General features: G+C 40.3%; 1 protein-coding gene across 1 annotated transcript in view; it reads left to right on the forward strand.

The window, feature by feature from the left end:
• Positions 1-18,140: 18,140 nt before the first annotated feature.
• The window catches only part of LOC116695521 (glycine receptor subunit beta), a 38,557-nt gene continuing 34,618 nt past the window's right edge, over positions 18,141-22,079 (forward strand). The window contains exon 1 of the mRNA XM_032525826.1: positions 18,141-18,393. The gene's annotated coding sequence lies outside the window, so the exon portion shown is untranslated. The remainder of the gene's footprint in view (positions 18,394-22,079) is intronic.

Consider the following 22,079-nt stretch of genomic DNA (forward strand, 5'->3'; position numbering starts at 1 on the left):
TCCCAGAATATGGGGTGCAAGATGAGGCTTTACCAAATCTAGGAAACTGAAATCAAAGTGTATAGCATCAAATGCTAAATCCTATACATGCCGACGAGAGCGTGCTATGTGATATTGAAGATGGTTTGGTCTCTAAATCTAGTGAACTGTTTGCCTCTGACCAACATACTGTAGACCTCATGTTGTTTCAAGATGCTTTTGAAGTCACCAACCGTCTTGGGTCTACCAGGCTAAAACACAAAGTTCTTGCCGTGTACTACACTTTAGATAATGTCTATGCACACCATCGATCCACCGTTGACTGCATACAGCTATTTTGTTTGGAGAAGGACTATGAGTGGTTTGGACCGGAGAGAGTTTTTCATGTTTTGTAATTAGACTTGTGACCTGGAGTCAAAAGGCATTTGTGTTGAAGGGAAAACCTTCTGAGGTGCTCTTGCCTGTGTCATTGGAAACAATCTTAGGTCCCACAAGCTCAGGGGATTTACTGATCATGTTGGCTGTGTAGAATATTTTTGCAGGTACTGTCATATTAAAAAAGAGGATTTTCAAGGAAATCCTCTTTCTATAGGCACTGAGCGAACGTCAGCTAGTTACAGTGAATCATTGCTGCAGCTGGAACATAACCCAGATATCCTAATGCACAAAGGCATCAAGTCAAACAGTGTTTTGAACAAACTCACACATTTTCATGTTTGTGCACCAGGACTCCCACCCTGCCTTGTATGGGGCGCCGTTTGTAAAGCGGCTCGTGCTGAAAATAACACCAACATTTTGTCACATTTAGCTTTAAATAATGTTTAAAAAACTGGTATGAAATTTTGAGGGTCACTTTCTTGCACATTTACAACAATATTTGTCAACTTGGAAATATTTTAAATAGTTAAATCCAAATATTAAATGTTACACCTAAATGTTAAATGTTAAATCTATATGCTAAATCTAAATCTAAATGTTAAATCTAAATCTAAATCTAAATGTTAAATCCAAATCTAAATGTTAAATCTAAATATTAAATCTAAATCTGAATGTTAAATCTAAGTCTAAATCTAAATGTTAAATCTAAATATTAAATCTAAATCTAAATATTAAATCTAAATCTAAATGTTAAATCTAAATCTAAATGTTAAATCTAAATCTAAATGTTAAATCTAAATGTTAAATCTAAATCTAAATGTTAAATCTAAATGTTAAATCTAAATCTAAATCTAAATGTTAAATCTAAATGTTAAATCTAAATCTAAATGTTAAATCTAAATCTAAATCTAAATGTTAAATCTAAATGTTAAATCTAAATCTAAATCTAAATGTTAAATCTAAATGTTAAATCTAAATGTTAAATATAAATCTAAATGTTAAATCTAAATCTAAATCTAAATGTTAAATCTAAATGTTAAATCTAAATGTTAAATATAAATCTAAATGTTAAATATAAATCTAAATGTTAAATCTAAATGTTTCAGGTGAAACTAAATATTTAGCTAATATGCAAATTAAATGCCGGTAACCGGAAGTAACAAAATAAAAGCTCGAGGAGGTCAGTGTATGTTTATAGTGTCAAATAACGAATAAAAATCATCTCATTGGGAGATATGGACTCTTGAACTTGGATAACCGTGAAAATAACTACCTAAAATAATAACTTTGACTGGTCTGTCACGTTCGCTTGCACTAAGGTCAGCAAGAGCCTATCCCTGCCCGCCCCCGACAAGGCACGGTACTGTTGGCCATGGTCACACTGCGAAATGTTAACGAATCAGCGTTAGCCGAGAACATCGCCAGAGCCGTCCTGGTGGCTGTACAAACTTATTCAACAGCGACAGCAACAGCCTCAGGGCCACCTCGGTAAGCATGTTTTCCAAATCACGGAGCTAGCATTGTCTTGTTGTCAAGGTAGTAGCAAATATCTACTGGCTAGCTACCGTTAGCTAGTTTAGTTAAGTTAGACTTGACAACAAGACAATGCTAGCTCCGTGTGCAAGAATGTGACCCTCAAAATTTCATACCAGTTTTTTAAACATTATTTAAAGCTAAATGTGACAAAATGTTGCTGTTATTTTCAGCACGAGCCGCTTTACAAACGGCGCCCCATAGCCTTGTCCATGATTTATTTGAGGGCACAGTTGATAAGGATTTGGCGATGTAACTGCAGTTTCTAGTAAAATCAAGGTTAAGTTATGATGTATTTAACCGCAGAATTGTGACTTTTAGAGGTGAGAGTCAGACAAGGCTATTGTTCTACCTGCCAATGGGACCAAACTTGGGGACATGCTGCCCAAAAAAAAGGAGTACATGGAAATGATGCATCTCCTCATCCCACGTTAAAAGCTTAGACCCAAACATCATTACCTTTGACATTATTCAGATCTCACATTACAGTGTGTAATGTGACCCTTAATTTGCATATGGACTATGCGATTTGAGTGTTCGGGCAAGTAAGAACTTCAGAAACATCACAAAAAATCCCTTTCAGAGAGGCATCAGCTGCTGCAGGCCTACCAAAGCAAGGGCAATGTGTTCTCTCTTGAGTTGATCATGTTTGACTGTCCAAGGTTTTACTTAGTGTTGTATGATAGTCAGGTTAAGGACGCGCTAAAAGTGTTTGATGTCTCACCATCAAATGCGGTAGTGACAGACAAAATTACTGTACGATGCACATGCTATGCAAATGAAATGCTTGTAATTTTGAGCTGCGAGGGTGGAGAGTTAACTCTCGGGCTGATTGCATGCACTGTAGTGAAAAAACAAGGCTTTTGAAGTGCTTCTTTTGCTTTGACAGAAAAGAGCAAGTCTTGATTCAGATCATGGTGTTTTTGAAGTAGAGAGTAAAGGTGGTACTTTTATTTGCAAAATTCTTGATGGGCTTTTTGATTACATCCCCCTTAGACACTACCATAGAGGTGGCAGACTGCTGGTTGCTGTTGAAGTAATACATTTGACCAGTTCAGGTCTGGCCAGAACTTCTCTGACTCCAAAAGAGCAACTTACAGATGTTCCCTTTAAGTTTTAATTCACTAGGAGGACGATAATCTGTTAATTAGTTATTAGTCTATTGACTAGAGTTCTATGACAGGGGATTGCAAAACAGCCGCTGCAGACAAAGATGCAAGCTAACACAGCTATGGAGACCAACATTGACCTAATCATGTCTTTTCACATGGGTTCCAGCTACATCTCAACACATTCAATACATATACTGGTCTGCTTTGGTTATGTTACTCACTGTCACTATACTATCCCACCTAGGGGACTGTCTAGGCAACGTTTTTTTAAGTAATGTCCATCTGGACGTCAGCTCGGTGTCGGCTTTGTAACCCCTGGAATCTGAGTGTTGGAAAACATGGTCCCAATTAGGACAGAACTCTGTGCAGAGATAGATTTGATTGGTAACCCTCCCTCTTGCCTCGAACCCAAGTTGTTGGCCTGAACATGAGTTCACAGTAAATGACTGCGTTCTGCCCCTGGTTAATGTTATTGAGTGGGTTGCAGAGCGTTGTTTTACTCGTTGATGGTTGTTGGTGGTAGTTGTGGTTGTGCATCAGTGGTAAGGGTTACATTTGGATTTGTAACATTGAGTTTGGCTATTTCTTTGTTTCATAGTAGCTGTACATCGTGCCATAACATTGGTACGAGTATAATTAGTGAAGCTGTGGAAAGGAAACCCATCATTCTGAGACCACATTATGTTGGCGATCCATTTTATTGGGTTTCTGGTTAGAGACTCCTTAATGATAAGTCTAGTTCACTTTTTCCACTAATGTGGTTGAGGGATGCTATCTATCTATATCTATCTATCTATCTATCTATCTATCTATCTATCTATCTATCTATCTATCTACTTTAGTTAGCAGGGCGATTGATGAGAATGTGCTTATTAAATGTCTAATATCCCCTTAAGCCTAATTTTCACCTCTTGTATTTCTCCATCTCCCTGATCCAAGGCTCAGCTCCATGATGTACATCTGGTAATTTCTTCTCTAGTGTAGTTCCATATCTGTATGTCCCCATGGCTGATATGTGACAGATTTAGGATCCATAGGATTAATTAATTAAAGGAGCCATTGGGTGTGTTTGCTGATGCTGTTGTGGCATCTGAGAGGCCTGTGGCTGTGACATTGATGGATAAACAGCAAGCTGCCCAGAAGCCATAAAACCGTGCTCCCCTGCTTTTAACCCCCCTCCCCCAGGCCCCAGTACATCTGAACTCATTACCATTACCCATGGTGGGGCCTGAAAGGAGTCCAGAGGATGGGGCCTGTGAATCGAGTGAACCAGGAAATTCCTTTTCTTGAGGCTATGTCTGTGTGGTGGATTGTGACTGAGGGTTCAGGGGATCAAATGTGTGCAATAAGCTGGATGATGGATCAATTGTCTTAAAACTTGGTAGCAACTGGCACTAAAGCTGCTCATGCTTGACAGACTGGGTGGTGTCATGATGGTGACTTTGCATAAAGCTTCTCCATCCATGTACAGACCCATTACATCAGGTGTGGAAATTTTAGATGCCATCAACTGGTATTTTTTTTTTTTTTTTTTTTTTTTTTATATTTGTTTTGTTATAACTCCTTACACTTTTCGGTTCCCTGTATCTGTCTTTTATTGTCTGTAAAGCGACCTTAAGTGTTCAGAAAGGCACTGTTAAATATAATGTATTGTTATTATTATTATTCCAAACTGGTGATAGTGCTGTCTGGGGAAAAACTCAAAAGGAGAAGGGAGGATGGAGAGGGCATGGAAGGCAGAATAGGATAGCAAGGGATGGACAGGTAGGAGAGGACAGCGAGGGAAGCACTGGGAGACCGGGCCAAGGCAGCCGAGGAGTAGACACTGCGGTACGGGGTTCTGAGTCACCCATGGGGCTGAAACAACGATCAAGCCAGGATGGTAAGTAGAGCCGGAGTTTAAATACTGAGCTTGATTGTAGCTGATACCTGGAAGGTGTGTACGGCGGGAAAGGTGATGGTGAGATGACAAACAGGTGTGCGCAGTCAGCTGGCTGGTGAAGGCAGGAGGGGGAGAACGGGGGAAACACAACAGAGACAGGCAGAGGCAGGGCCAATAGAAAAACTGACAGGACACAGTGGAAAAAAAAACAAAAGAGAAAATGTAAATAAAAACAAATACTCCCAACTAGCCAGCCCCAACCATCACCGTTGATAGTTTATTTTCATCAGTTAACAAAATGCAGTGAATCAACATTTGGTGGGACCACCATTTGTCTTCCTCTAGGCACACTTGCACCCAGTTTTTGAAGGAACTCAGCTGGTAGGTTGTTCCAAATATCTTGGAGAACTAACCACAGCTCTTCTGTGAGTGTAGGCTTCCGCAAATCCTTCTGTCTTGTCATGTAATCCCAGACCCACTCGATGGTGTTGAGATCAGGGCTCTGTGGGAGCCATGCCATCACTTCTTGTTCTTCTTTACACTGAAGATAGTTCTTAATGACCTTGGCTGTATGTTTGGGAATCGTTGTCCTGCAGCAGAAGGAATTTGGGGCCAATCATACGCCTCCCTGAAGGTATTGCATGATGGATAAGTATCTGCCTGTATTTCTCATCATTGAGGACACCATCAATCCTGACCAAATCTCACACTCCATTTGCAGAAATGCAGCCCCAAACTTGTGCTTCACTGTTGCCTGCAGACTCTCGTTATTGTACCTCTTACAACAAACTGCCTTCTGCTACCATCAAATATTTCCTTTGGACTCATCAGTCCAGAGCACCTGCTGCCATGTTTCTGCACCCCAGTTCCTAAGTTTTTGTGCATAGTTGAGTCACTTGTCCGAGGTCTGGCTTTTGGTGGCAATTCTTCTATGAAGACCACTTCTGGCCAGACTACCGGCCTTTTTGCAAGTTTACCTATAAGAATTGGTTTGAAGTCAAAGGGTAGTAACACAAAAATATTGATGTGATTTAGGTTTTTCTTTTGTTCGATCACTGTGCATTCTGCATTATTAACAGTATATATATTTTTATATGTATATATATTATATACATTTTATATTTTTTTCAGCATTTTTTCACACCTGCCCAAGACTTTTGCACAGTACTATATAACAGTATATACTGTATATATACTGTATATGTGTGTGTATATATATAATGTATGTATACATACACATACTGTATACATTAGACAAATACAACAATTAGTTTGTTGAGCAATAGTCAAATTTGATATGATTACACTTACAGGTTTATCTTAACTTCCACTACGCTCAAAAGATTTCACTTTGCTTTATTATTAAACTATACTTGATAGTGATGCTAATTGGATTTTTTTTCCTGACCGATAGCCGACCCGTGTTAACCGATCATTGACTCACAACAGGCAACGGAGTCCCACTACATGTCTAGGACAATCGGGCAAACTTTATGCACTCCGTGTCCGTAGACACTGTGGACTTCAGTTGTGCAGTCGTGATGTTGGGCATTGTTGTGGACACGTGAAGCCACTTTCCTGGAACCACTTGTGCGACCGACACTAGTCCGCAGCCGTCGTAATCAGTGTCCACCTCAGCCCCCTGCGAGGTTGTCAGCTGTGTGTGCCAGCAGGGCTTAAAGTACTCTGGAGTGGTGCTGGATTCCCGGCATATGACTATTTTTGGAAAAATAAGAATAAGAATTATCTCCTGACTCTGCAGCTCCTCTCAGCTCTACAGAGTTTTTAACTCATTGTATTTTTGGTTTTAAAGTCAAATAATAATAATAATAATAATTTGATACATATCGTCCTTCTATGTAGTCATTTTGTATTACTTCGAGTGCTAATTTTGGGGGAGGACAAAGGCTAGGTGGGCCGACGCCACAGTGGGCCTTCGTTGCCGTTAGTTCCTGGCCGTCGGCGTGGTGTGTCAGGGCCTTTTGTTTTCCAGGTTTTGTTACCAATCATTTATTCCAGTTCCCTAGCCCCTCCAGCTGTGCCTTGTCTCGTGTTTAGTTCCTTTTGTATTTTACCTGTAATGCTCTTTAAGTTGTTATGTTCATCTGGTAATAGGTTTGCAGTGTGTATTCCTTGGCGTTATAAATAGTAAGATATTTTTGTTTCTCTATTCTGGCTGCTGCTTTTTCTGCATTTTGGGTCTGAACCATATACGGTTAATAATAATGGACAGATAATGCATGAGATCACCCATTGGTTTGTGAAGATCTGCAATGAGTGCTTGAGTTTACCCTTACGGGCGCAGCCACCCTGGTTGTGGATGTGACCATCATAGATGAGAGGGAGGAGTGGCGTAATGTTATACACTTTCACTGGCAGTCAAAAAATTAACATTATTCTGTGTTTGCAGAAGATTTAAAGGATTCCAACACGTAGCCTACCCATGTGCAGTGATTCCTTTCAAGTAAACACTTCAAATCTGACTGCAGTAGATGTGACAGAAATGTTGTGTTAATCCATACCTCCGTTTGTTTCCTGTTTTTTTGGTTCATTGTCAGAGTCATACAATCCAATATTGTATTTGTTCGACAAAATGGGATGCTATGACCAAAGTCAATTTTGGCCTGTGGATGTCCTCAGGCCTGGACTCTTGTCAAACGTGAGATATTTCTGGCAGAAATTAAAATGTACGCTCAAGACGTCGTGGCCGCCATGTTTGTCATTTAATAACTTTTCATCTTTAAGGTTTTATGATGGCACAGATAAGATTTGAAGTCCATCAGTTGAAATCTCTAGGAGGAGTTTGTTAAAGTACAACATGATGAAATGGCCAAAATCACAATAATTTTGAACTGTCAATTCCAAATGGCGGACTTCCTGTTGGATTTAGGGTATGGCGCCAATGAGCTACATACATTATGTGTACCAAGTTTCATTACTTTAAATGTACTGCAGGAGCTTAATTATTTTAATTTGGTATGGGCACTTATCATGATGCGACCGCCAGTTTTGGTGAGTTTTTAAATAGCTTTTACTGCAGTACCTTGAGTGTATTTTACTGATAATATTTCTGTACTTTTCCTAAACCACTGCAGACATTTGAATGCAGGACTAACCTGTAATGTCTTCACATTAATGTTCGGTTATTTAAGATATCAGAGTATTTCTTGCATCACTGGCAAAAAGTCAGGAAAATGTTCTTGAATCACGTCCAACTCAAAGAACCCAACAGCATCAATATCTTTAACTTCCTTCCATCCTTCCTTCTGTTCCTCTCTCAGCCTGCAACTTATCTGGAAGGTATTTATTACTCAACCTTGGGTTTAAATATGTTGTAGTATTGTACTTGTTTAGAGATTATTATTAACTACAGTAACAAGTCCACTGAGTGTAGGATTTAAAAACAGATCAACTTTGGCGTCATCCAGTGGCCGCATCAAAAAACGATCCTGGGCACAGAGAGATGCATGCCTCTGTTTCACAGACACACAAAACAGAACACAGAAAACTTTTACTTGTTATAAAAAATTTCAAAACTGTGGTATTTCTACTTTTACTTAAGTAAAGTAGGAGTTCTTCCTTCTCCACTGACAAGCCGACCTCACTTGTCACTTGATCATTGAAGCAGTGCATTTTTCCCAAATTATATATTTTATAGAGTCCAATAGTGTTTTACCAATGAGTCCTCCAAACCTTACGACCATATCAGTTGTTTGTTCCTACCCTCTGGTACGACCCACAGGAACATTTTATAAGTTAGTGCCCCTACTGGGGGCAGGAGATACATCCTCATATCTAAAATGGAGGAAACACTTTGTAACAAGGTACACAACAAAAGGGTAGTTACTGTTTTTGAAAGAGTAACAAATGATTAGTTACCCTTTTTAGAAGGGTAGGTACCCTTTTTCAGAAGGGCAGTTACCCTTTTTCGGAAGGGCAGTTACCCTTTTTGGGAAGGGCGGTTACCCTTTTTGGGAAGGGCGGTTATTCTTTTTGGGAAGGGCAGTTAACTTTTTTCAGAAGGGCAGTTACCCTTTTTTGGATGGGCAGTTACCCTTTTTCGGAAGAGCAGTTACTGTTTTTCAAAAGGGCAGTTACCCTTTTTCAAACGGGCAGTTACCCTTTTTCAGAGGGGCAGTTACCCTTTTTCTGAAGGGCAGAAAAAGGGTAACTGCCCTTCCGAAAAAGAATAACCGCCCTTCCCAAAATTTCAGTCTCTCGATGTGCAAAACTGATAGAGACATACCCCAAGCGACTTGCAGCTGTAATCGCAGCAAAAGGTGGCTCTACAAAGTATTAACGCAAGGGGGCCCAATCATTTTGCACGCACCACTTTTCAGTTTTTTATTTGCTAAAAAAGTTTAAAATATCCAATAGATTTCCTTCCACTTCACACTCCATTTTTTCTTCACAAAAAACAAAAATGTTATATCTTTATGTTTGAAGCCTGAAATGTGTCAAAAGGTTGAAAAGTTCAAGGGGGCCGAATACTTTCGCAAGGCACTGCACACCTTTGTGGGTGTATACAGCTCCCGCAACGACCCTGGCCAGTATTAAATCAAATTTCTCTACGGCCGCGGCCTCGGCCTTACGTTTTTTTTTTTCATATAGTACTCAAAATGCGAGAAATTACTACTAATTATTATTATAATTATTAATTATAATGGTATGGTAAAAAAAAAAAATCCGAAGTAATGTCCTGAAAGTGTGAAAGTCCCAGAGACCCGAAGGCCGAGGCCTAACTTAGACACTAACACTAACTTCCTTCTAGAGTTCTGGTTGGTGCAAATGCTGCAGAAAAACAGGAGGTCAGAAAACATCAAATAAATATATAATAGAAATAAGTTAATTTTCAGGACAATACTTTGGGTATTTTCAGGACAATACTTTGGGTATTTTTTTACCCTACCATTATCATTAGTAGGGATGAGCCGAGTACTCGGCTGAAACGAGTATCCGGTACGGATAAAGCACTTTTGCCGAGTACAAGTATTATACGAGTAATGCGAGTCAATATCTGTACTCGGATTCAATGCAAGTCTTCATTGACTGTGTCTCCGTTCTGTGATAGGCTAGTCACAGTGCTAGTCACAACGCCTCTCCCTTACACTATTCTGTGATAGGCTAGTCACAGCGCCCCTCCCCTACACTATTCTGTGATAGGCTAGTCACAGCGCCCTCCCTACACTATTCTGTGATAGGCTAGTCACAGCGCCCCTCCCTACACTATTCTGTGATAGGCTAGTCACAGCGCCCCTCCCCTACACTATTCTGTGATAGGCTAGTCACAGCGCCCCTTCCCTACACTATTCTGTGATAGGCTAGTCACAGCGCCCCTCCCCTACACTATTCTGTGATAGGCTAGTCACAGCGCCCCTCCCCTACACTATTTTGTGATAGGCTAGTCCCAGCTCCCCACAACACAGATTCCTTCCTTCTTGTTGTTGTGTCCAACAGGCTGTGCTCACTCTCACACGGAGAAGTGAACAGCTCTCTCCCTCAGGTCTGCGGGCTTTTCCGTTAACATTTAGGGTTTCTTCAGCTTCAGGTTTGTTTTATACTTAGGTTCAAACTAGAACTTAGTAACCAGGAGACTTCTGGTAACCGTGGGGTTTGTTCAGACATGGTGTTGGTAGAATGCGACTCGGGTTGCATCTCTGCCGTCAGAGTTTTTTTTTTTTTTTAAACTGCCTGCTGGTTCTAACCAGTTTTTTTGAGAGTCTGAAACGTTCTTGCTGTGTTAAAAAAATAAAAATAAAAGGCAGTTGCGGTATAAATGAATAATATTACAAATTAAGATACACACACAAACACATTCCAACCCCCCGCCCCCCTGTCTCTCTTTGTTTCTCTCTCTCTCTCTCTCTCTTTGTTTGTCTCTCTCTCTCTCTCTGTATCTCTTACTCACTCACAGACACACACACTCACACATGCCTGGTGTGAAAATAAAAAAGAACCAAAATAGAAAAAGATCATAGAAAAATTTAAAGTTAAAAAAAGAAAGTTATATTATTGAGTATGAAAACTCTTGTTCATTACATTTTACTTAATAATTGCAACTTCATTGTTGCAATTATGTATTTATTGTTGCAAAACTGTATATAGTTCGTTTGTTACCACGACAACACCACTGATCTGCAGCTCAATGCTGATGCTGTCATGGAAATAGTTTTCTAATCAGCAATAAATATAACAATTTCTGATCAACTCATATCAATTGCAGGCTTAAAATAACATACCGGTTAAAGCCCCGCCCATTTCAAAACAACCCAACCCACTTCCGGGTTAAATTCGGTCCACTTCCGGGTTAGGCCCCGCCCAGTCCGAGTACGGATACGGATACAGATACTTCATGTGGTAAACAGATACAGATACAGATAATGCTGTACTCGCTCATCCCTAATAAATAGTAATTACTCACATTTTGAGTACTATATAAAAAAAACCCTGTAATTTATTGATTTGTTTTTGAGTATGTTGGACCTTCTATTAGGTTCAACACAATCAGCGTTGATTGAACTAATTCTATCAGTTGTTCTGAAACCAAAGACTTTGAGTTTCACCTCTCAGACTCAACTCAGGATAAAGCTCAGAGTTTGTTAAGCCTGCTTCCTGAAACAAGGCCCTGATATGTGATAGGATGTGGTAGGGTTAATGAATACGTCTCAACACTTTGCCCACTCTGCCCTCAGAAGCGTTAACCCCTTTTTCAGATAGATGGCCTGTCAACACTTTTCGGCCGAAAGACGATCCAGTCTGGGAGCAGGAGTGAAACTTAGTTCAAATTGTTAGCTTAAACATTTGAATTAGTAATAAAGTGATTAAGGCATTTTCTTTTACATACTGATTCATCATCTATTGATAAACAACAATATGTTTGGTGATCTAATTAAATATAAAAACAGCATAGGCCTAGCTGGGGTCAGCTTTTTATTTACTTTAAGATTAGCATTCAGTAGCATATGTAAATGTACTGTATTTATATAGCGCTTTTCCAGTCTTAACAACTACTCAAAGCACTTTTACATCATACAGGATACAGTTCACACACATTCATACACTGTGGCTGGGGCTGCCGTACAAGGTGCCACCTGCTCATCAGATAAACATTCACACACATTCACACTCCGATGCGCAGCACCGGGAGCAACTCGGGGTTCAGTGTCTTGCCCAAGGACACTTTGACAATGACTGCAGGGGCGGGGATCGAACAACCAACCTTCCGATTGGCAGGCAACCGCTCTAATACTGAGCCACAGCCGCCCCAGCATACCATTTTTTTAAACAACCACTTGCCTTACTACTTAGGATTGCTTCCGAGTCACAAAAAAATGTAAAGTTGAGATTTATATACACGTATTTTAATTCCTGATTTCCATCTATAACACATCAAAGACAATCGATTACGAGATTGGGTCGTTTTCCGTTTCCCTATTTACTAATGTGCTGTATTTATATAGCGCTTTTCTAGTCTCAACTACTCAAAGCTCTTTTACATCATACAGGAAACATTCACCATTCACACACATTCATACACTGTGGCCGAGGCTGCCGTACAAGGTGTTTTGGTTTTTTCATTTCAAAACAAAAATCCGTTGGCCGCCAAGTACATGATATGGTAGTAGAAGGAGTTGTGTACTCTGTATTCTTTAGTGCATCCATCAATATGCTATGTTGAAATGGCTCAAGAGAGACTTTAATGTTAAGGCAACCAAAACGAAGAAAAACTCACACACCTCCAGCAGGCTATGATGTTAGTCCAAAAAAGTGCCAGCTAGCTAATGAAAGCTGACAGTTAATTGTTTAATTAATTGTTAATTCGACCTAATAAAAATCCACACTAAGGGCAAAATCAAAAATTTGTCAATCAAGGCCAAACCTAATTATACTTGTGGACTACAAGTAGCACAAGACAAAGGGATTGTGATGTTCAATCCACATCTGCAGACAGCAGACGGCCTTGCTTGGTCGATACCAAATGAGAAATGGGGGGGGGTCATTCTCATTCTAAGACACAGTGTAACTTACATATATAGTTACGCAATTTGGTGATGAAAAAGAAGATTTGAATTACACGTTTGTTATATCATACAGTATGTTTGATTTGTTTGTCATTTTGTCATTTGTTAATTTAAACTGATATATTACACACATACATCCCCTGCACTCCTGCGGTCACATCTGTCGTCAGTTACGCATTACGTTATTAAATCCTGCCACGACGAGCCAACCTCTCCGACACCCTGCCACTGAGTGTGCTTTTTAATCAAAATATATTGCTACAACCTGGTCCAGCAATACTTTAGCTAGCTAATGTGTCTTTTTGGTTTTGGTTCTGCACAGTGCTGTGACAAATTATGCTAATGCTAATTCCTATGCTAATTTAGTTTACACACAAAGTCATGGCCAGTCCATATTCACTTGGCTAACACTAGCTCTCCCAAAATAATTTTAATAGCCTATCTAATGTAACATCTGTTCATTCAATGTGCGCTTTTTTTCTGCTGTTGTTCAATTGACTGTTTTTGAAGAAGTAGTAGGCTAATCTGTTGTTTTTCATTTTATATAGTCATTTTTATAACATTCTTTCTTGCAGACTTGCATGCACTTAATAATTAATTAGGCTGTACGTTGTTGTGGCGCCATACACAAGCAGTGAATTAACCAGGTTATCATGTAGATACATGCATAAATAATGATTGTCTTCCCCTCCAGCTAAGGGTCAAGGTCAAAGTTTATTTATATAGGACATTTACAAACAGTAATTACTGCCCCAAAGTGCTATGCAGAGAACAGCATAAGATAAAAAAGGTAAGCTGAAAAAACCTTCTAAAACAGAATATGCCAAAAACAATAAAAACAGACAACAGATAAAAACTATACTAATTTCACAGCTCAGTTTATGATAAAAGCCAGTGCAAAAAGATCTAAATCTCTCAGTAGAAGCAGCTGCTCTTATGTTGAGGGGAAGAGAGTTCTAGAGCTTAGGACCTGCTACTGGAAAAGCTCTGTCCCCTCTGGGTCTCAGTCTGGATAGAGGACAGTCCAAAATCAACTGGTCAGTGGACCTAAGTGCTCTGACTGGAGTCTGCAAAATCAGACTTTTAAAAAGTAATTAGTTACAGTTACTAGTTACGTTTTCCACAAAGTAACTAAATTAGATACAAGTAGAAACTAATGACTTCAGAAAGTAACTAATGCGTTACTTTCAAGTACATTTTTAAACGCTCAAATGTGACGGAACATAAAATACAAGTGTATGTTCAATTATTTATGGTAAATCTGAATATTATAATGAAATGGACACTTAACACAAAATGTATTCACTCTTTATAGTGCAAATAACATATGTGCCCTGATGTTTATACTTGTGCACTTTTGTGTGCATCAAGCCGGCGTGTGTTGTGTGTGTGTGTGTGTGTGTGTGTGTGTGTGTGTGTGTGTGTGTGTGTGTGTGTGTGTGTGTGTGTGATGAGTGACAGCGATTTGCTTCGGAGCAAGTAGCCTCTCTAGAGTGCCCCCCCCCCCCCCCCTCTCCCGTGTTTTCCTACCACGGTGGAAAATCTTTCGGCTTACCATCTTACTCAACCTCAATTGTCAGCATTTATGCGCTTGTCTCGTGCACGGCCCACTAACCAAGGAAGAAATTAAGTTTGCCTCTAGGCGGATCAAGTAACGGTAACGGCGTTACTAAGATGTGAAGAGTAGTCAATTAGATTACTCGTTACTGAAAAAAGAAAAACTTTTTTCAGTAATTCAGTAATTCAGTAATTCCCATCACTGGTCAGCATTCTGAACTAATTGTAATCGGCGAACTGAAGACTGATCGAGGCCATAGTACAATCCAGTAGTCCAGGCGATTTGTGATCAGGGCATGCACAACTGTTTCCAGTTGGCTATGCGGCAGGTAAGGCTTGACCTTCCCAAGAAGTCTGAGCTGAAGCTTGTTTTTACCACTGAGCTAATCTGTTCATCCAGTTTAAGAGAATTGTCAACAAAAGCACCAAGACTTTTAACAAATGGGCAGCAGTTTGAGGATATTGGGCCAAGAGCACTGTTAAAACCAGAGACATCGTTTCCCCAAAAATTATAACTTCAGTTTTTTGTCATTTGACATCCGGTCTTTTACTTTATACATTCAGACATTTTCTCAGTGCTTCAACTGAGTTTGTTTTAGTATTCAGAGGTAGGTAAATATGGACGTCATCTGCAAAGCAGTGAAAGGAAATGTTGTATTTTTCATGGATGAACTGGATGATGTCACGGCATCAATTCTAAATGGTGTGCTATGTCTACGTGTTAAAAGCTGCATACTACTGTGCGTTGTCAGATAAGTTATGAAATACACTGATCTCAAAACAAAACTATTTTAAACTTTTATCAATTTTATTCAATTTACTCTTAGGCATGAGCAAGACATATTAGATAATCTACAATGTACTGTGTACTTTGACCTCCATCCATCCATCCATCTTCATCTGCTTATCCTGTATCGGGTCGCGGGGGCAGCAGCTCCAGCAGGGGACACCAAACTTCCCTTTCCCGAGCCACATCAACCAGCTCCGACTGGGGGATCTCGAGGCGTTCCCAGGCTAGGTTGGAGATATAATCTCTCCACTAGTCCTGGGTCTTCCCGAGGCTCCTCCCAGTTGGACGTGCCTGGAACACCTCCCTAGGGGGGCCCAGGAGGCATGCTTACCAGATGCCCGAACCACCTCAACTGGCTCCTTTCGAGCAAAGGAGCAGCGTCTCTACTCCGAGCTCCTCTCGGATGACTGAGCTCTCTCTCCCTATCTCTAAGGGAGACACCAGCCACCTCCTGAGGAAACCATTTCGGCCGCTTGTACCCTGGATCTCGTTCTTTCGGTCATGACCCAGCCTTCATGACCATAGGTGAGGGTAGGAACGAAAATGCCCGGTAGATCGAGAGCTGCCTCGGTCATCCAGCTTTGTCCAGCTTGGCCATATTTGGTGCACGAAGGGACCCTCAACCGAAGTATACCGCCGGCTCTCCATTTCCACCAGACTCGTCTCCTTCTCCGCATCCAAAACACCATGTACTGGTTAACCATCCCCCCAGGGTAGGACAAGCTAACGATCGAATCCTCCATCCGGTTCGTGAAACCGGTCATTTCATGAGGTTCTCACCGCCACACACCCGCTGTCAACACCTGAGACTTCCAGGGAGGCGAGAAGTGATACCCTGAATGGACACCATCGGTCCCCGAAGGGAACAACCCTTCCCGCGCCCAGCTACGCCTCAGAATCCGTCCAATTCAACATTCCAAAAACCCTGCAGGGCTATTTCATACTTCAATTGTTTCCAGCTAATACTGCAAAGGGAACAAAGCTACGCATTTGGTTAATCAAAGATTGATACACCCTAGAAATCGGAAAACCCCATCATTGTGTCCCAGCAGACTTCCACTTAGTTTCGTGTCGGGGGAGTCGGGTCGGAGTACGGCTTCCAGATCCAAAACCATGAGACTGGTTGGGCATACTCCCAGGCCCCTCCAGATCCTTGCAAGAGTAAAGATCTGATCCGTGTTCCATGGCCAGGACGAATCCGCATTGTTCCTCTTCAATCCGAGGTTGACTATCGGCCAAACCCTCCTTTCCAGCACCTTGGAGTAGACTTTACCAGGGAGGCTGAGAAGTGTGATACCCCTGTAATTGGTACACACCCTCTGGTCCCCCTTTCTGAAGAGGGGAACCACCACCCCGGTCTGCCACTCCTTAGGCACCGTCCCAGACTTCCACTTCCACTTCCCCAATAAAACACCTGAGGGCCATATTTTTCGATATTTTCAATTGTTTCCAGCATAAATTGATGTAGAAATGGGTAAAAATAGGTACAGAATGTGTTTAATGCTCAAAATTATACATCTCCTCACAAAATCTGAAAACAAAACCTATGCCATTGGGTTGCCAGGCAAGCTATGACTGGTCCAGCTGTGAGTGTGTGTGTGTGGGAAGGGGGGGGGTGCAGATACTGGGAAACGTTGGACCACTATTGTACGTAAATGCTAAATGCTAATACCTGTTGATACAACAACAATGCAAAGGCTCTTAACCATACAGTTTTGCACATATCATGTAAGATATGACTCGACCTTTATCCATTTCTTTGCACAAAACTCTCCAGAAATTGCTATTTAATGGTTTATTTTTCCAAAACAATTCCCAGGGGAGGGCATACCCCCTAGGGAGAGCCCCCCAATCCTCCCACACATAACAAATCCCAATTTAAACCCTGAAGGATAATGATGCTGAATGAGCCAAAGAAATTGCTTTGTACGCCGCAAAACGTGGGTTGGCCCCACCAAATCTCACTCCAAGGTTTTTGGAAAAGTTGGCAGCTCTGGAACACTGCCAGTGTGCGGAACTCGTCTGGTGAGTATTTCAAAATAAAACAGGAAGTCAAGACAAACAAAACACACATGAACTAAGAGCGGGGACCTGGACCTGACACCCACTAACGTATGGCTTCTGCCTGCAGTGAGAGCCAAAAACAATAAGTTACTTGCAAAATAACGAGACGCTTTACTCAAAATCACAAATGTGCTAGATGCAATAGAGGAACAGTGAGGGGACTCCATTTTGTCTCCTCCTCACACCCTCTGAGTGATTTCAAAAGCATCTCTGCATTTGATGCTAGTTAACATTACTTGGCAGCAGGTAACGTTAGCCTACATTTATCTAATAGCTCACTTAAATACGGTTAAAATGCTGACATTTTTAAAGTATGGCTGTATTTTACTGGATCCGATTCCAACACTGGGACGTACAACAGTCTGCAGCTAAAGACAGAGTAGCTGCACCATAGACATTGATTCCCCAAGACAGACAAGTCATACAGCAACATTGAGCATCGATCCAGAAATGGAAAAGGAAAAGATCGCTGCGGAATGGTGATATTAACAATTACAATACTGAGTTAACATCAGGAAGTTGTAGGTCATTCATGTTTTATGTCAGTAATTCATACTTTAACTGATTAGTTTCTATTAGATGAAGGTTTATGGAGTAATATTGCCTAGAAAAAGCAAATATAAGGTGAAAACAACTGGTAGAAGCACAGAGCCTTGTGACTAAATTTAGTGTCCATGGTGGATGACTTAAACCTGCTTTCAGTGACGGGCTACACTGACGCAAGAGTGTGTTTTGTCAATTTGACTATCTCTCTTTGTGTAGTGGTAACTGGTAGCAAAAACAGAAAGTATTTCTTTTATTACTAAATCATCTCATCTGGGTAAATTAATACAAAAGCAGCCGATTAATGATGAAATGTCAGTACATCTATTAACAAGAGAGAAAAGTGTCCTACTGTGCTACCACCCCCTAGGAACTGGGAACAGGATGCAAGAGCAGTGCAGATAAAGGAACACACACAGGACAGCGCAGCAGAGAGAGAGGGAGAGAGAGGACATGCAGTTGGGCTACAGCAGCTCAGTTACTAACCACTGACTCCCTGTAATGCCGCAGAACTGATGATCTGACACTCTAGAGGTAAGAATCAGCCAAGTATGCAATGTCTTTCTATGTCTTATGGTTCTTTGCAGTTGCAGTCATTGTGTACAGCATGTGTGTGTGCGTGTGCAAGAGAGCGAGAGAGAGAAAGAGAGCAATACAGAGGGAGTACTAGATCTCGTTACCTCAGACTGAAGGGCAATGCCTAGAATTTTGGTGCTGTCCTGTCCTTGTGTACATGTATGTGCGCACAAGTCTTTGTGAGAGCCTGTTTTGTACGTATAGGAGTGCAGCACATTACACTTCCATGACTTGTTACATTTGTCCTGCCTAACACATAGAGAACCATGTCTGTGTGTGTGTGTATGCGTGTGTGTGTGTGACCATAACGGCTTCAGCGAGCTGTGTCATCGCATCTTGACAGCGTAGTCTAACGCCGCAGTCCACCCCCCCTCTCCACCCCCACCACCTCCACCCCCTCACACTCCTATAGTCCCCTCTCCTTCCCTCTCCCTATCCACCTCTCTCTTTGGTTGATTCTTATGTTTTATAATATATAGTTTTGACTCTCCTGTCTATTATATTTTACTGTTATACAAATGTTTAGACTTAAAGGCAGGGTCTAGCCTCTCAAAGACCACAATAAAAAAAAAAAATTATATATATATATATATATATATATATATATATATATATATATATATGCATTTCTGAATCCATTTGTATACGTGAAATGGGTTTTGCACAATTGATTGCTTCCTGTCAGTTTGTGGGCCATGTGACATTTGTTTGCAGATTTTTGTCCCATTCATACCAAGGCGGCTCTGTACAAAAGTATCTGTGTTATGTGCATTTACTAGCTACACCAGCAGGTGACAACATTCCCTCACATGAGCTGATGGACATACAGTCTGTACTGAAATAAATCTAAAACTAGCAAGGGCATCTGCACAACATGAGAGTGGAGGATCTATATTTAACCAAACGATCATGATTCAGGATCAGGATCATCATTGTCATCTACAGGTGAGTGCGCTGGGCTTGTTAACTTGGTTGTTATGCACGAGCTAGCTCACATTAGATCACTGAGTCAGTAAGTACTGAGATATTTTGAATGTAAGACATGAATATCAGAAAAAGATGCGGCCAACTCCATGGATATTGTTAATGTCAGCTAACGTTAAACACAACCAGCATCTGTGGGTGGAAATGCATGTATGAAATTTAATTCCCAATACAACAGGAATTCAATAGTCTACATTCACCACTGTCAGGTGATCAGTAAATATTGTGGTTCCATAGTGATTGAATCAGATGTAGGACAGTTGCAAAATGATCATTATCCCAGTGACAGTAATTTAAAGGTTAAATTCTTTGTAAGCCATAATGTTTGTTTCTGATACACGATTGTGAAGTTTTGTCCAATATATCATTTCATACCTTTCTTTCTACCTGTCTTCTCAGCAGCACCTTGTCTCCATCCGTCCTGTCTCAGAAGTTAACGTCACTAGTCTCCATGCCAGCATCAACACTGCATTCTACTGCTGCTCCATTTAAATGTTTCTGTAAAAGGATATAGTTTACTTTTTAAGAAGTTATTACAATGTGTTTCTATATTCAGATTTAAATAAATACAAGTCTGCTTTTGAAACCTTTAGTTTAGTCATATGAGTAAAGTGCCAAACAAATAGCTCTAGTTAATAGGATTGACCCAAATGCTTATTTGAATGATTATTGTTATTGTGTATGCATTACCCCATAATCCCAAATAGCTCATAAAATAAAAACTAGTATTCACTCACTTGAATGGTGTTAAAGAAATTAACATAAGTAATCCTCGCTCACTTGCCGGCAAAAGTCTGTTGACTGATGAATGCAACTGTGTTGCAGTTAAGTTTTATTTATTTTAGGTTCCACTGTGTTACACTGTGTAAGTGAAGTTTAAGTGAAGTATGCATGTATGTGCAAGTAAAGTGCGCATGTACTGCAAGTGAAGTGTAAAGGCTATCTATGTAAAAGTGAAGTGTAAATGTATGTGTCATATACGTGTCATATATGTATATATGTCTATGTGCAAGTGAAGTATATGTGCAAGTGAGGTATATATGTATGTCTATGTGCAAGTGAAGTATTAATGTGCAAGTGAGGTATATTTGTACAGTTTGTCTATAATTCTGGAGAATATAATGTCAAGCTAGCTGTAAAGATGAAGAATGCGTTCCCTGCAACCACCTTTACGACGGACAGCATAATATACGATTGTGCATGTGAAGTACATACTTATGTGCAAGTAAAGTATGCATGTATTGTATGTGCAAGTGTTTAGTACTAGAACATACGTCAAGTATTCCATTTTGGCTAAGTCAGCTAACCATAGCACCACACAAAACCAACTACATTTAATGTGGTCACTAATGTTACATATCATGACAGCATGCACATGCCCAGTAATCATTAGCAATACACACTTACAACCCATGGACAGTGAACACAATCACGACATTTTGGAACGACTATTTTTATATATAATGATAATTTTTCCAAATAAATCTTAAAATACAAAAACAAAGTCCACGCTTCTGTCCTTTTGGATTAATTAGTTGATGACGGGGTCATGCAACTGGTCCTTTGTTTTTAACTTCATCAGCAATTCCTTCTCAATGGAAATTAAGGCCAAGTCTGACAGTTGGATCCAGCTCACTCATGTTCCTCAAGTAGGTTTTCATGTGCTTCAGCATACAAATTCATATGACCTCTCCAAAGACGCAGTAGACACAGGGATTGTCAGGATGAGACATATGAGGTTGTACACTTTTTTTTTTACAAGAAACTGAGCTCTTAACCTGAAAAGACATGCCATACATGACGGTGTGTTCACTGTATAGTCAGGGGCTTGTTGAAATATGCATCTTAGCTCTCCATCAAACCTGAAAAAGCAGCATTAGGAAAATGGTCACTGTAATGCAAGAAATGTGGACGTCTCCATGAGTGAAACCTTGGTTTGGGAGAGTTTCAAAGACAACATTTGAGTAGGAGAAGATACCGTTGAAGGGATTTCAACCAAAAACAGCAAATAGGGTGATGTATCCATCAGCACAATGGACAGTGTCAGCATCAAACTCTGCGTACTGGTCTACGATGCTCTCGAACACCTAGGGGAGTTGCTGTGCATGGCTTTTCATCATATGGAAACATGGAATTTATTGACAATAAACATTGTTATTATTTACCTTTTACTTTCTTTAATGTTAATTTATAATCAGTGCATTTTGTGTTTCTGAGTGGGTAAATTCATCACCTACACTATAATTCTTATGATTATTATTAGGGTTCAAACCCCAAAGGGGTAGAACCATATTGTTTTGCTCCGGTTTATCATCATTATTTGTCGTCTTCCGCCACGGCTCAAACTGCTGTGAGCTGGAAAAACAAAACTTGGCCGAATTTTTGAAAGGCCACGCCACTCACAAATAAGTCCGATTGACTTGAAATTTCTCACACATACAGTGCAGGCCAAAAGTTTGGTTAAACCTTCTCATTCAATGCGTTTTCTTTATTTTCATAACTATTTTCATTGTAGATTCTCATTGAAGGCATCAAAAATATTAATAAACACATATGGAATTATGTACTTAACAAAAAACTGTGAAATGACTCTTAAATAGGTCTTTTATTCTAGATTCATCAAAGTAGCCACCCTTTGCTTTATTGATAGTGCTGCAAAC

The sequence above is a fragment of the Etheostoma spectabile genome, chromosome 2 (genome assembly GCF_008692095.1).
Source record: "Etheostoma spectabile isolate EspeVRDwgs_2016 chromosome 2, UIUC_Espe_1.0, whole genome shotgun sequence".
Taxonomy (NCBI): domain Eukaryota; kingdom Metazoa; phylum Chordata; class Actinopteri; order Perciformes; family Percidae; genus Etheostoma; species Etheostoma spectabile.